Below are 17,533 nucleotides of genomic sequence, written 5' to 3'. Positions count from 1 at the left end.
GTCTCCGTAACAAAAAAGCCTCTGCCATATCTCTACTAAAAGAGCACCACTAGCACTATCCGTCGCCATTAAAGGTCACCACCGTCCCGACATAGCCGCCAACGAGGACACAACAAGGAAAACGCTAAGAATCATTGGATTTAGCATCGGACATTAGCGACAAGTTTTCCAATGGATTTACCGTCGATTCTGGCAATAAATTCGTCACCTTAAAATAATACTGTCAAAGTTGATGTTCTGATGGTAACGTCGACGGTAAAATTTGGAGGGAAACAAATAATTTTTGGCGTGCTAGCTACCATCGGATTTACCGGCGAGCGAATCCAATGATGAACCTTGTTTAATGAAACGTTGCGTTTTAGTTACATGCACCACGTTACCGTTAGATTAATCCGACGGTAATTGTGTGCAAAGGCCGCTGCTGCCGCTATTCCAATCGCCTCTGCCGCCGCTGTTGTCCTATCCTGCCGCCGCTGGAAAGACCGCCGCCGTCGCTGCTCAAAATGCCCCCTTCTCTGTTCTTTGTTCCCGCTGTTTCTGCTTTGTCACTGCTGGAAAGGCCGCTGCTGCTTAATGTTCTCTAGAATTCTCTAACTCTAAAAACTAAGCTAATGGCATGTATCTCCCAGTCTCTAATCTGCAGAATGGACTTGAAATTGGGCCAGCAGGAGGTTTGAAATCACCCCCAACGTGTTCCCTTTAGTGAGGCACATGCCGCTTGCCACGCGTACGCGTTGGTCGACTGCTGCACCTGGTCACGTTTACACGTCAGTCACGCGCACGCATTGATACCAGCTTCTCAATTCTTCTATTTCTTGTGTTCTTTCTATTTTTGCATGCTTCCTTTCCATCCTCTAAGTCATTCCTGTCCTATAAACCCTGAAATCATTTAACAAACATATCACGACATCGAATGATAATAAAAGAGGATTAAAAATTAGCATTTTTAAGCCCTAGGAATTATGTTTTGAACCATAACACACAATTAGAAAGAAATATTAAAAACATGCAATTTATATAAATAAGTGTGAAAAGAGTTGATAAAATCCACTCAATTCAACACAAAATAAACTATAAAATTATAGTTTATCACACCTTAGCAGCAACCATGGGAGCATTCACTGTAGTTGCCGACAGCTCCCCCCTCAGTGCTCCAACAACAGCCTCTGCTATCTTGATTGCCACAATTTCATGTGCCTCTTTTGTGCTAGCTCCCAGATGAGGTGTCACTGTTACGTTCTCGTGTTTCACTAGCTTGCTATCTTTCGGTGAGGGATCCTCCGATCCGCGAAGATGTCGACTACGGCTTGGGCAACTGTTCCGGCATCAATAGCTTTGACCAGGGCATCTTTATTGATTACACCACCTTTAGCAATATTGATGATGCGGACTCCTTTCTTCATCTTTGCAAAAGTGGTGTCGTTCAAGATCTTCTTAGTAGTTGCGGTAAGAGGCATGTGTAGAGAGATGAAGTCTGCGGCGACAATGGAATAATGGCTGAAAAATGCTTAATTGAAACATCTATCAATTTATTGCGGATAAGTCCCAACGTAAACCTATCTTTTTGCGGTTGATACTGTATTTTAAATAATGTTTTGTTGAGACATTGAAAACATTTAGTTACTGCTGTGATAATATGATAACTACTGATAACTAGCTTCCTGAGTTCTTGGCTTCTAAAGGTCCCGTGTTTTTCATAAGATATGAGCTATCAACTCAACCTTAGATTTCTATTTATTTCCTTTTATTTCCTTCAACTTCAAAATACTTCAATGCACATTCTGCCCCTCTTGAAAACTTTGATATATGTTATACTTAGAGTTACACTTGCATCTTGAACATGGTTAAAATAGATCCCATCAGCAAAATATTATATAAACATCTTGACAATGATCAAATTTTTTTCATAATTTAATTCCGTCAGCATATTAGCAAAATATCATAAGTTAATAATGTGAGATTATGCAAAATTGTTTTTTTAATAAATTATTTTGTTAAAATCTAAACTCTACTCTTAAATTATTACATCGATAAGTGAAAGCCATTAAAAGAAGGACCCTGCTACACATACATGCAAATAGCGCATACAATCCTTACAAGTTGGCCCAATCCAGGTTTATTCCACGCGCACTCCCTCCCTTTAAATGGAGCGTCAATTCCACGCGCGTCACTCAAACGATTACGCTTCGAAAAAACCGCTCGTTATGGCTCAGTCTTCCTCTTCTCCTTCAAAGATAACACAAATCCTCAAGTTTCGAGCAACATTCTAAACTGAAGAGACATTCGAACTCGTCGCGAATAATAGCAGAAACCATCAACAAAATATTATTCAAGGTACGTTATTGTTTTACTCATCTTGTACATTTTCCACATTTCTGTTTCTGATTTCGAAATCGAAGAACTAGGTTTTACTGTTCTTCTATGTTCTTCTAGGTTTTACTGATTTTCTTATTCTAAATCTCATATCATAGTTTTTACTGTTCTTCTTATTCTAGGTTTTACTCTTCTTGTAAGTTCCTCTAGGTTTTACTGTTCTTCAAAGTGGTTCTAGGTTTTACTGTTCTTCTTGTTCTAGTTCTTCTCGTAACTGATTTTTCGCTGTATATTACTTAATTTATTGGGTGTATATGGAGTAATTTGTATGGGTGTATATGGTTGATTGTTGGGTGTATATGGTGTAATGTGTTGGGTGTATACGGCGTAACTTGTTAGGTGTATATTCCTGAACCCATATCATGTAATATAATCAACTGTTGCAACTGTTCTAATATTGCTTGTCCTTGGGTGTATATTGCTTAACATTATAATATTGCTAGAGCTTGTATATTTATCCATGTTTCAATGAATTGAACATAATTTTGAACTGATCTAATTAAATACTTATGAAATCGGTTTGGGTGTATGTGTCTCATCTAAGTTTTTACCGTTCATCTTGCTCTAGCTTTTACTGTTCTTCTTGTTCTAGTTCTTCTTCTAATTGATTTTTATGTGTATATTGAGTAATTTGTTGGGTGTATATGGCGTAATGTGTTGGGTGTATATGGTTGATTGTTGGCTGTATATGGCGTAATTTGTTGGGTGTATATTTCTGAACTCATATAATTTAATATAGTCAACTGTTGCAAATGTTCTAATACTGCTTGTCCTTGGGTGTATATTGCTTGACATTGTAATATTGCTTTAGCTTGTATATTTATCGTTGTTTGAGTCAATTGAACATCATTTTGAACTGATATCATTAAATACTTATAAAATTGGTTTGCGTGTATGTGGTTGATCTATGGGTGTATCTGACTGATATCTATGGGTGTATTTTTTATTGCAGTAAAAATGGAAGGCAAAAACCAAGCTGAAAAAAATGTAAGAACAAATATATGTCTTCGATCAAATCAGTTTTTCATAATAGAAATATATCTAACTCTAATTTTGCTTTGTTTACAGCAAATCAAGGACCTAAAGTGTGCAACCCATCTGTTGAGTGAGAAATTCATAAATATAAGCGAGGAGAAGTGATGCAATAAGACTGTCCAGGCCATCTTCATTGTTATTGAGTCCATTTTGTCAGATAGATTCTAATGATATTGTCACTGATTAATGTAACTGTTATATACTCTTGTAAGAAGTTGAACACATGGTGTAAATATATTTGATCCAATTATAAGTAAATTTTTTTCCATAATTAAACTCTCTCTAGTGTATTCAAAATGTCTTATTTACAGGTACTATAATATGAAGGAAAACATCAAACCAAATATACACCCATAACCTGGCATTTTACACCCAAAGAATGTTGATTATACACCCAAAACCCTAAACCTCTAAATCATAAACCCTAAACCCTAAAAATTAAATCCTAAACCCTAAAACCTTAAACCTTAAACCCTAAAACCCTAAAACGCTAAACGTTAAACCCTAAACCCGAAACCACCCAACCTACTATACCCAAATCATTGAATTTTAGGGTTTAGGGTAATTATTGTATTGTTTGACGAATTGAATAAGCGAGCTGTTTCGGGTAATAAACTTGTTAAAAAAATGAATGCATGCTCTCGCTCCTTTGTGTGCTTCTCATCCCTGCCCAGAAGTGGTGATCCAGATAGATTGGAACCCATATATGACGGTCTGCATAGAGATCTGCATAATACACCCAAACACAGACTATAAATACACCCGATAAAAATTAAATTTACACCTCTGCTGCAGATTTTAACCCAACACTACCTTAAAAGCCACTTGTTCTCCACAAGACCAAAATTTAGCAGAAAATCATTCCAATTCCTATCAAATGAATCTTTGCTATGAGAGTTCCATTTTCTCTCTCTGCTACATGTAATCAATTGATTCTTAATCTCGTTTCCCTTCCTATTTGTGTTCCGAACTCTTGTAGAAAAACCTGCAGCCTTGGCATAGTTCCTGTAAAATTTTTCAGCATCTTCAAGGGTGGTAAAGGTCATTCCAACCGTCAGAACAAACTGGCCATCAACAACAGAGAGAGGCTGCAGAATACACCATGTCAAAAACTATAAATACACGCAATTATTACTAATATAATACACCCGAACGGCACCAACTCAACTAAAATGACAATAAAAGCCAAAAGCTGTAAATACACAAGCTGCAGAATACACCATGACAAAATCTAAAAACACACCCAATCATGTCTGATATAATACACCCGAACGACAACAACTCAGCTAAAATAACAGAAAAAGCCATAAACTGTAAATACGTCCACACTCCTGAAAAAATACACCCAAAAAAGTTTTGAGCTACACCCGAGCGTCTGCTATAAATTCCATATAATCAATCAAAACTAATACATTACATTCAATCCACAGATTTATGTTCACGGGGAAGTTTCACAGTCAATGTTCATGAATTATTCAGCTACACAATGCTATACAAATTACCGCAACAAAATTCAAAGTAATCGTATGTAAATCAAACCTCAGGAACTTCGTTAGATTCAAATTCATAATCCACTTCGCCCTGATTCAACTGACAATATGAGGTTGAATCATCCATTATCTTCAAAACGAGTTCAAACTTTGATATCAGAAACCAGAAAATCGAAAAGAAAACGAAACTGGAGTTACAGAGAGAGGAACTAACGTCAATAACGAAGAACAAACCAATGAGAAAGGAGAGAAAAAGAACGATCGAAAAACCAGGGGAAGACGCATGAGAAGAAGAACAATAAAATTCGGAAAGAAGGAAAACAAAGAAGGAAACAAATCTTTTAAATTTGGTAGTTATACCAAGGCAGGATCTTTATATAGCGCGTGTAAGTGACGTAGGAGTTGCAGTGCGTTTTGGTGGATTAGGCGTTAATGAACTTGTAATAGTTACAAGCCCTAATCGCTTGTTAATGAACTTGTAATAGTTACAAGCCCTAATCGCTTGTATACTGAGCTTTTCCCTTAAAAGAATTGCTAAAGATGTTGCTAGTTTAGAAGAGTCGAAAAATGACATGGTAAAAATTTTAAGAGTTTATGTTTATTGTTGAATAATATGAGTATAGTTTTTTATTTTTCTGATGTGTTTTTAAAGGAAAATCAAATCTTATTTCTTAAGTTAGTATTTTTTAGTTGGTGATCTTTTTAAACGCATGACACTTTAATAAGATGATTCTCTACGAAGAAAGAACCATATGAATATATGGAGTTTATATTTTATAGTTTACATGTTAAAAATTTATAATTTTTTATTTTTCATGTCATATGTATCTATTTAATTTATTAGAAATTTTCAATATATTAAAATGTGAAACTGAACTACGGGCCGAGTTTATAAAATAAATATGAATTACTATCGTGTTTGTTAATTATTATTTTGTGTTTATTACTACTCTTAGAGTTCCAACTTCTTTTGCATAATTTACTTAAAAACGATGCTTTAGGCAAAAAACATTATTCAAAATATTTATCTAAAGCTTCTTTAAGGCAGACCAGCCTTAAAAATATTGGAAAATTATTTTATATTTTGTTGAATTATAATTATATATAAAAATTAAAGTTTAATAATAATAGATGTGAAATTTAGTAAAAAAATTTATAATTAGAAAATTAGGTAATGACCGATTTAGCTATAAAAAAATTGGTCACTATTAAGAATAAAAAAATTAGTCACTAAACCTTTTTGTTTTGGACTGAGGTCATTAAACTTTGATTGCTAATTAACGATCGATTTAGTAACCGATAATGTTTGGTAGTCTTGATTAAAAATCGTTACTAAAATCAGTTACTAAACTTTAGCAACCAACTTCGGTCGCTATTTTAAATTTAGTTACCAAAATTTTAGCGACTATCAAAATCAGTCACTATGCTGATAATTTCTTATCGTAGTGCAATGGAATAAGTGAAATGATGGCTGGTGATAATGACGATGATGATAGCAATGGTGTTGTTAATGATGATGATGAAAATAGAAGATAAAATTGAAAAATAAAGTTTACTAACTACTAACTAATTAATTATCAAAAAATTAACATTAAGAATAAAATTAAACTTAATTTTAAATATTAAAAATAAAATTGAATCAAAATTAAATGTTAAAAATAATTTTAAAATTTTTTTAAAATATTAGGAACAAAGTTATATAAACTAATATTTTTAATAATATATCAAAATTAAATTTATAAGACATGAAATATTATATAAGCTTTTTTTATTGTAACGTTTCATAGTTCTCTTTTTTGAGAAAAACAAATTGAACAGGTATATTGGGTTGTACTCTTTTATGGCTCCCTAACAGTTTATGTTGGGTTCTGAGTCCTATTCATATAGATAAAATAGTTATAAAATAATATATCCATATCGAATATTAAAATGCTGCCATAATTCCTACTATTCTCTTTAACATTAAAATTATATTTGATTATACAATAAATTTAAAAAATAATAAAAATCAATCAACAATTAACTAAAATAAATTTTGCACGTACAGTATTTGAATTGCGAATTTGTTGTTATTTCTCTGCGTTACAATTATTGATTAATAAAATATTAAATAAGATAAGTTATAGTTATTTTTTTATTAATTTTTTTTAGTTATTAAATATTTTTGTAACATAGTATTCATTTGTCTTCTTATAATAGGTCATTAATTAATTTATAGAGACCACTTTAATAAAAACACTAAAAATATTTTTTTTAAAAGATGTTTACATGTGTCATGATATTATTAGACATCTTTATTAAATTGGTTAATAATTTATTTTTAATAAGCCAGAATAAAATTGGTTTATTATAGCAACAATAATAAATTTATTTGTCCTCATTATAATTATTAGACCCGATTTAATTTTATCGATTTACACAATCTAAATCGAATCATGTTTAAATCTTTTGATAAAAAAATAAATATATTCCTAATTTTTGCTTTTTAAAAAAACAAAACAAAATTATGATCAGTGAGCTATATAAATTAGTTTATTCGATCGGATCTGATAATATTAAGTTTATTGTTATTGTTATAAAAAATTGATTTTATTTTAATTTATTAAAAAATTAAAAAATAATCAATTTATTAATACATTCAATAATAATATGACACATAAGTATTTTTATAAAAAATATTTTATGCATCTATGAGAAGATCCTCCTTAACTTATATACATAAAAAAAAGTATCAACCACTTAGTACAACACCTATATATTATTTTACACACACATAAAAAAAAGAACTATAATAATTTTCCAACACAACAATCCATCAAAAAATAAAATATATACACACAACATTGCATGGAGCTTGAGTAACATAATTATCCACAGAAATATATACGTAGCAAACAAGCAAAGTTTGTTTAGATTCTTCAAATAAACATTTGATTTGTTAGAGTGTCAAAATATTTGGAAATAAATATATTAAATTAAAAAAGTATATATCCGTGTGGTTTACGGCTATTTTATTTCAAATTGTTTTGACTACTTGTATCCATAGATTCATTCATGGTTGGTGGTGGCTGGCACTTATAGGTTCCATTGGCAGAGCCAGCTGGAGTTGACTACAACATTTCACTGCCCCACAATAAGTAGCACTCCAACTTAGAACAAAAAATATCATGCATGCTATTATATGCTTTTGTCATTTTGTTTTACGACATGCACCTTTGATTTTATTTTTGGTCTCCACCTCCCCCACATACCCCTTTATTAGGCATTAGTAGTTAATGTAACAACTACATATACATATATAAAATACCGTATTAATTTTATTTGGTGTTTCTAGAAATGTTCACTAATAATTAGAGGTTTTCAATCTTTACATACTTCCATCAATATAAATAACTTTGCAGTCAACTGCCGCGTCTCAACGTATTTTAGGAAGAACCAGTTAGCTCTAAATTCGAATGGCATTTCATTTTTAATCACCAACTCATCTAATAATTTTTTAACATCAATCTATTTCGACTTTATTTACAGCGGTAGTAATAAATGCATGATTTAGTAATACTCCAATTTGTCCACTAATTTAACATTTTTAACGATTCATCATATTATATATAAGTAGAACAATATTTTATGTGAATAAGACTGAAGAGGCGTATAGAGATTGAAATAGGCTGATTGCATTGTGAAACTCTTTTTTTATTTAGTAGACGTTTTTTTATCCTAAGAGAAAATATTATGAAATCACCCTTTCTATAAAAATTTAAGCGAATTAAAAGAGATACATTATAAAAAATATTAAAGAGTTATCAAAATTTATTATTTTAATTGATTATTGTTTAATTATTAATGTTTAAAAAGTATGGGATAAAATATATTATATGATTATTACTACCAAGACTAAAAAAATTGAGTTGATGATAAAATATATTGTATAATTATTACTAGCAAAAATAATTATATTTTACATTAATTATGTGAATAGTCATCCAAAAAAATGATTGTGATTATACGACTGTATTAAAATATTTTACACTTATCAGTGAAACTTATTAAATTTTCACATAAGTATTATTTTTCTCTTTTATTTGATTTTTTTTAAGAGATAATAATAAGGATCATAAACCTTTTAGTTATAAAAATTTTGATACTATTTTCTGAAATTCTTTAAGTTAAGTACGATTTTGGTCCCTAACGTAGAGGTCGAAAATTTATTTTGTCTCTGGCCTTTTTTCGCTATAAAATGGTCCCTAAGGTTTCAGTTTGTTTAAAAAGCGTTCTTCGGACAAAAATGCCCTTCCCCCATCTTCTCCAAAATGCAGAAATAAAAACAGAATACAGAAGCAGCATGCAGAAACATAAAGCAGAAGCAGTGACAAAACACCAACAATGAAACAGCAACAATTAGAAGAACACCACCACCAACAACAACAATGAATAATGAAATCAAAGCAACTACAAAAGAAAAACCAGAAGTAGAAGCAAAAACAAAAAAATTAAAGAAAAAAAGGTTGCGGCGGTAATGGGAGAGGAGGGGCTGCGACGGTGAACTGCGAATCGCGAGGTGAGGAGAGATGCAGTGGTGGTGGCGGATCGCGTGGAAAGAGTTACGGCAATGGTGGCGACGCTGCGAATTGCAACTAGAACGGCAAGGAAGCAGCGGTAGCGTAGAGATTTCCGACTCTCCATCATAGGCAGTGGCGCGACGACCACCTTTCCCACCCCCGACTCTCTTTCTCCCCCCTTATCTTTCTCCTCGACCCCATTTTCTTTCTCCCCCTGTCGTTCCCTTTCTTTCTTTCTTTTTTTTTAAATTTTATTTTATAATTTTTTAATTAGGGTAAAATGGTAATAAAAATAAAAAATTTAGTGAAAATGACGATTTTAAAACAAACGGAATCCTTTGGGATCATTTTGTAGTGAAAAAAAGGTAGAAGACGAAATAAATTTTTGACCTCTACGTTAGGGACCAAAATCGTACTTAACCCAATTTTTTTTAAATTTAAATTAATAAAAGAACACATTAATAATTATATCTCTTACAAAAAGTTCGTAACAGTTTAATTATAAACTAACAAACAGACAAAGATCAAAACAAAGAAAAGCAAAAGGATACAAGAAAACTCTCATCATATGTCTATCTCTTCAGCATTATCTCGAAGATAAAATTTGAAAAAAAAATTTTACATTGTAACAACGTCAATACTTTGTCCAAAATTGTCTTCAATTATCACCTTATATTACTATTCATACCCTAACTCAAAATAAAGCCATGCCCAGAAAGGTTAAAAGCTCACCTAACAGGAGTGGCCTCATCTATTCCTACCCAATCTCATAGAGGTCGGGTGCGACGACAAAAAATCCAGTCCTATTTATCTGAATAAGTAATTAACTCCTAAGATATTTTTCACTTATCTAAAAAGGAGATCCCAATAACTTTTCTAGAAAAAAAGAACAGTTATCCACCATTAAAGGTGATTTGAAAAATGGTTATACTTAATAATCACAGGGTTCTCTTTCCAGTACAAAGGAAAAAGGGGATCATCCTTTTCACCTAAAAAGAAAGGTTAGACACCCTCTACAGTATGAACCTTAGAAAAGTAATTCTTAAAATCATGAAATGAATCATCAAAGATGGCAAAAATTTTCTTAACACGAATAGCTCGAAAAGAGACCCAACCTTACTTTTTGGAGATAAAGGATATGGTAAGGACAAAAATATAAAAGGAAACCTTAAAAGAAGGTCAGACATCAAGTTCTCGATAAACATGTTGGTATATTTTCAAAAAATTCCAAGAAATGGGATGCAATTAAGTAGGGACAACATTGCAAAATTTAAGGACCTTAGACTCAAAATAAAAAAAAAGGGAAGGGTAACTCCTAATTTTGTAAAAAAAACAATCATACACATACATGGTAGCAACAAGAAGTCAGGTAAGAGTTACGAAAAGTCGGGTCATTGTCAACAACACCAAAAAATATTACAATTCTTACAATTTCTTATACACACAAACTATCATCACATTATCAGATACATAAATGGCACCATCTTTAAACCATGGTTCTGAAAATCGAATCAGACCGGCCAATTCAACCGGATTAACCGTGAACCAGTTATCTAGCCGGTCCGGATAAGGTCAGAAACCGTCTGGCAAAAAATTGGTGAAAAAATCGGTCGAACCGGCAGTTAACTAGTGAACCAGGAGAAAGGTTCCGATTTTTTAGCCGTTTTTGGTTTGAAAGTAAAAGTGCTAAACGGCGTCGTTTTGTCTCTTATAAATAAAAAAAAGAAAGGCTAAACGCCTAAACGTAAACGAAGCCCTAATCAATAATCAGAAATCACCCAGAAGCCAGAAGAGGAATCAGTAGTTCAGCACCCATAGCAACTAGCTCTCCCCTCTTCGCAGTCGCATAGCCACCACCACCAATCGAACAGCCCACCGCCATCGCCACCGCATCCCGCAGCCATAGCAGTGACGGCATTGACCACCGCAACCACCACCGCGTCCTGTTTCGTCGCCGAGCTCGCCTCCTCTTTCGTCTCCATTACTCGCCGCCGGTAATACTCTTTTCTTATTCGGTTATTCCTCCTCGCTGCCTTCTGATTTTCTGTGCTTGATTTTATGATTTATTTGTTTGCGATTTTGATTTATTTGTTATCTATTTCAAGGTTGTGGTAGGTTTAGAGAAGGGGTGTTGAATCTATGCCTTCCTTTTTGTTGCTGTTATAACCCTTTCAAACAAAACTTTTAATTCTGATTCTGTTTGTACTCAGCAGCAGAAATTTATGAGACAATTTATTTTTGTCTCATCAATATCAGAAAAATAAAACACAACAGAGAAGAGAAAAGCTAACACCAACATATATCCTGGTTCGGTTGCCTTATGCTATGCAACCTACGTCAAGTCTCCTCCACAATAATGGAGGAATTTTCACTATAGTTAAAAGTATTACATACACCAATTTCACACTCAAGTTCTAACCTAACTTGACATTGGCTATGCTAACACCTAACTATTTACTCTTAGTGCTAACCCAACTAAGAAAGGGATACTAAACAGGTATAAGATACAAGACACTTAACCAACCTAAAGAAATCAGAAAATAACTCCAGGCTTTTCTCTCAAGTGTATCACTCAGCCTTTTTCCACTCATAGCTTTTACTTGAGCTTTCTCATAATGCCTTTTCTCACAAGAAATTACAGAAAGATAAACATAGAAAAGTACATTACAATCAGTAAAACATGAAGGAGATTGACTTCATCAACAGCCTTTGTGCTATGCGAAAACCAGATTATCAAACCTCTGATTCAGTTCTTCATACTGGCGGAATGCATCCTTGATTAGGATACACTGTCCAGTTAGTTGAACCTTTTCAAAGAACACTTCTCAGAAAAAAAAACCTCAATACTCTGGATATCTCTCCTTGGTTCTGAATGAGCAGAAAGCTTCTTTTTATCTCCTTGCATGTTGCTTGGTTCTTCTTTCAAGGTCAACATCTTGAGCCTTGAGTTTCACCAACCCACAGATTTACTTTTTCTCCTTAAACATCAGAGTAGAACTTTTGCTTCTGACTTCTCTAACTTGACCGAAAGCCATGAAGGAGTAACCGAAATTGTCTTCCAATGGTCAACCAAAATCTGAACCATAGAAAAACAACTTGGTCCCCAAGAATCTCTTGTGACCGTGAATTTGTAGCAGTGAAAAACAGAGATCACCTTTCCTTTGTATCCCATTTCGGACCGAGCAGTGTGTTGGGAAGAAGAGAAGAGACTTTGATGCATGCAAGAGGAAATGTGTTACCTTTAACCTAAGCTTGATTTGGTTTGAACTTGTTGATTTGACATTCTATCCTTCAAGCTTGAACCTTCTCTCTCTTGCTTCTTTGGTTACTAGCTTAGGGAAGAAGCTCTTTCTCTCTTTCTTACTTTTCTGAGTTTCTGACCAACTCTTCACAAGTGAACGTTGCTTTTTGGTTAGGGAAAAGAGAGGGATTTGCTTGCTGAAATAAACTCGGACTTGGGTCGGGTAGTGATATGCTTGGCCCGTTTTGATTTCTTCAGCTTTGATTCCTTGGGCTTTGTTTATTCATTGACCCATCAGCCTTGTTTTATTTCTCATTCCATTTGGGCTGTAATTCACATTTTGTCCTGCAATATTTTATAAATAATTAGTGATATGCAATTATAATTAATCAACACTAATTATTTATTTTGCCCAAAAATAATGTTTGTCATCACTAATTATTTTAGTTAATTTCTTAACTCAATAATCTCCCCCTTGATGACAAATATATTTAAACAAAAATCAAAAGAATTGAAATATTGTAAAGTTGGAAAACTTCCCTTTGATTGATGTTCCTTGCTTTAGTGTTGCTCTCCCTTTCCTTTTCAAGAGTAGCTCCCCCTTGATTTATGCTTTCCTTTTCGTTTCTGTTTTACATTGTACTCAAAGAGAACATAATAAAGAGCTACACACAATTATTCTATCTAAGGGATATCAAACAAGCAACATATCATAAAGCAAGTTTCCAACCTTATTCACAACAGTTTACAATATTTGCAAACATTTGCAAATCAAGATTATTAAAATCTACAGCAGTCAAATAAAATCCACAAAAATACAGTAATCAAAAGCAACTTCAGTCAATTTAGCATTTAGCATTCCAGCTATTACACCTATTACTCCCCCTTTTGTCATTAAGAGTGGAAAATAAGCAAGTTCAACAAAAACATTATTTTGAATCCTGCAAGAAAAGGTTAGATCACAGTCCAAAGTTCTAATTAAGCTAACAAAAGGGTATCAGTATATAGAGTTATTACAGTCATCTAAGATAAAACAGTTCAATAGTAGCAAACAAAACAGAATTCATGAGACAAAAAGAGAGCAGCAGCAGCAGTTTTCATGAGACAAGTCCTAGGCATCAGAACCATTCTCCTCCGAAGCAGCTTCTTCTTCATCCTCAGTGGCCTGATCTTCATCCTGGTTCAGATTATCAATTAACTTCATAAATACAGCCACTCTATCCCTTAATTTTCGGAGGAAATTCTCATGCTTGCTAGCTAGCTTCCTTTGTTCCTTGCTCATGGCAATTATATGATTGGATTGGGAGACAAACTCCTGGATCACTCTATCCCTTAATTTGCCTAATTGATTGCACATACAATTCTTTTTCTCCAAATATACCTTTGTTTTGAATAGTATCATTCAATCTATTTATACTTTACAACCACAATTTAAGTGTTGCTAGATGATATGTACACAAGCCATGCCAATTTAAATATTCTTTTGGGTTTCTTAGTATCACTATATTTCTCTTCCTTAATGATGTTTGAAGTTGTTTAATTATAAACTTTGATGTTTGAAGTTGTTTGTGAACCTCTAATATTAAGTTATGGATAATTTATTATATAAAATTTTAAATTTTATTAAGTTAAAAATTATTGAATTTATATATTTAAAATTATTTTTAGGTTTTTTAATCATTTTATTTAATATTTAATTAAACCGATTGAATCTCGGTTGAACTCCGGTCGAACTAGTGAACCATTAAACCAATGACCTCACCAGTTTATTGACCGGTCCGGTTCTCGCAACCTTGCTTTAAACATATAAAGTAGCACTATTTGAGGACAACACAGCATAGAAACCACATTAAAGATCGCAACTTCAATAAAATTCAAAGACCAAAAAAGAAGTGCAATTTTAAAACTATAGCAACATTTCAAAAACCACCTTTCAAACAAACAAAGAGTCATTATTAAAATGGTGCAAACATTTCAAGAGAAAAGGAAAAAAAAAAGGAAGAAAGACAAGAGAATTGAATATTTATAAGACACTAGGGGCAAAGGTATCATTTTGCATTCTTCATTAATGACATGCACGATTCTCAAAGAAACTGCCAACGTAACGTACGCTATGCCATAAAGAGATACAAATTTTCAAAATTTTTAAAAATACGTCGAGTATCCGACCTATACTGAAGGCGGTATACCCGACGTGGGAAATCGAACCTACAAATACTCGAGCTCGACTTCATAAAAGCTCGGACTCAAGTAGGGGCTCAAAATAAAGCCAGACCCAAAAAGATTAAAAGCTCATCTAACAAAAGTGGCCTCATCTATTCCTACCCGACCTCATAGAAGTCGGGTGCGACGATGAAAAGTTCAGCCCTACTTATATTATAAGTAACTATGGGTGGTAACAGGGCGGGTTTTAATATTATTAATCATTTACTAATTATTTTACATATATTATACATATTATATATTAAAATTATATATATTATATATATAGCGGGGCGGGTATTACCTAAACCCGACCCCGTCCCACCCCTCCCAAGAACCTGCCTCGCAAAAAACCCGCCCCGAGTGGGTAGGGGCGGGGTGAGTACTCGTGGGTTCGGGCGGTATTGTCATCCTTATAAGTAACTAACTCTTAAGATATCTCTCACATATTTAGAAGGGAGATCCCAACAACTTTCCTAAAAAAATAATTATCTACTAATTAAAGGTGAAACTACTTCAAAAGCTAAGGTGGTTATCTTTTCTACTATAAATATAATAAACACCATCAGGTATATTCAGAACCTAATCTACTAAAAACATGCCTAATACCTTTGATAACTTAACTATCGGAACCTCTTACAGGTACCACCCCCACCTCCTTACGAAGAACTTGGTCGGCGATACCTCGCCTCCAACACAAGTCGGACACTGTCTCAGAAGGAGTCTGAAACACACGTTCAGCCCCAAATCACCGTTTCATGTAACTCTCGGAACAATTACTATCCCATTATCTAAAGTATCTACAATAATTTTTTATTCTGAAATTGTTAGAGATATAACCATTCATTCATGTTGCCTCTTTCTATTAGTTTAAACTTTTAAAAAAAGTGGTATCATCATAGAGTATCAAAATTCTATATCCAAAAGATTTAGAGTTTGATTTTTGATGAACTTCAAAAAAAAAATAACATAAAATAAATAAAAAAAAATGGTCTATACAAAAAATCAAACAAACTGAAAAACAACTCTTAATTATTTTGTAAAGTTGTATAATTTATTTAATATATATCTAAAAGTTATTGATAATTAATGTAATTATCTTCATGATTAAGTATAAAATATACATATAGTTATAAATAAGACTATAAACTCGGTGACTAGTTGACTACTATATATAGTGCCTGAATTCATAATACACTTCCAACTCAAACTTTTATACTTTACGTTAGCAAGGATCTGGAGAAACTGGAAAGTACTCTTCTATGGTCACACAATTAGTTTAAATTTTTTTTAAAAAAAGATCAATGAAAGCTATACTTACGTAACATCATCATCTACCCAGTGATTAAAGACACTAATAATAAAGTAACCTGTGATGTTGTACACAAAGAAAAAAGTGACATGTATGAATGTATATGAGGTAAGTAATAATCCCATCATTATTCTCGTGGCTTAGCTTTGAATTTTATTAATTTTGTTCCAATGAAAAATTCGTAATTGCTACTTCATTGCACAACCATACAATTTATTTATGATTATAATTTTCTTTTCTTAATTAATTAGTCCTGGTTTACACGTACACACACGTCAACACTAGTTCATTGATTAATGAAGTAGTGTCACGAAGAAACGATTTTAGTCACAAAAAGAGAGAGTGAAAAAGAAAGAGAAAGACAAAAGCAGCCATCACATAAACGTTTGGAACAAAAACTCGTTACGCCATCGTCCAATTAATTAAAAAACCAAAATCAATGAATGAAAGCATTCAAAAAGGAGTGGCGAGTGGAAAGATAGAGAAAATTCAATGAAATAGATTACACACCAAAACCCGCTTTAATTGTATGTGTAGCATTCATCATATATCATTAAGATGTGAAGCTCCCATATCCTAAGCTAGATTACTACTACTCTTTGCTGCTGCCAAACAAGAAAATATATAATAACACGCACCAATCCAACCGAAGAAACCGCGTTCATCTTTCTATATTCTTATTCCGGTGATTTTCGGAAGGAAAAAAAAACAAAATTTGTTTTATTTAATATTTATTAATTATTATAATAATTAATAAATATTAAATAAAATAAATTTTTATTATTTTTAACTAATTTATTTTAATTATTAATTTTTTTTATTTGGTTGTTTACAATATCCTCTAATTTTACAAGTTAAAGACTAATATTTTAGTCTTAAAATCTAAGGACAATCCACTTTAATTATATATATTCATGAATATATCTGTGATGNNATTCTTGCTTTCGAAGATACGAAATGAGATATTATTATTAGTTTATTACTGATTTTTTGTGTTTCTCCTCCTAAAATCCTTTATAAAAATATTAGAACGGAAAAAATAATTCATGTACAATATAATAATGATTCCAGTCTTCCAGAATATGGATCGAAAGTACTTTAAAACCATATAAAGTAAAATACATAATGAGTAGTACTGGTACATCTATAATTATTATTTCTTTTTTCCAATGGTGCTATATATATAAATATACTTTTGATGTTGAAGAGTATACAAGAGATGACAAAGAAAAAGAAGGCAAAACAAAAAAAATGAAGATGGTGGACTTCATAATTGATGCAAACATAGGAAATCAGAATAGTAATTTTCTTTTTCTTAACG

At 32.5% G+C, this 17,533-nt stretch overlaps 1 pseudogene; it reads right to left on the bottom strand.

Annotated features, from left to right (window-relative positions):
- Positions 1 to 1,089: 1,089 nt before the first annotated feature.
- LOC107457903 (D-3-phosphoglycerate dehydrogenase 1, chloroplastic-like) lies at positions 1,090 to 9,581 on the bottom strand (annotated as a pseudogene).
- Between the last annotated feature and the right edge of the window lie 7,952 nt (positions 9,582 to 17,533).

This window comes from Arachis duranensis, chromosome 7, assembly GCF_000817695.3.
Source record: "Arachis duranensis cultivar V14167 chromosome 7, aradu.V14167.gnm2.J7QH, whole genome shotgun sequence".
In the NCBI taxonomy this organism is placed as follows: Eukaryota; Viridiplantae; Streptophyta; class Magnoliopsida; order Fabales; family Fabaceae; genus Arachis; species Arachis duranensis.
The sequence above is the reverse complement of the archived record's forward strand: the minus strand, read 5'-3'. Positions and strand labels throughout refer to the sequence as shown.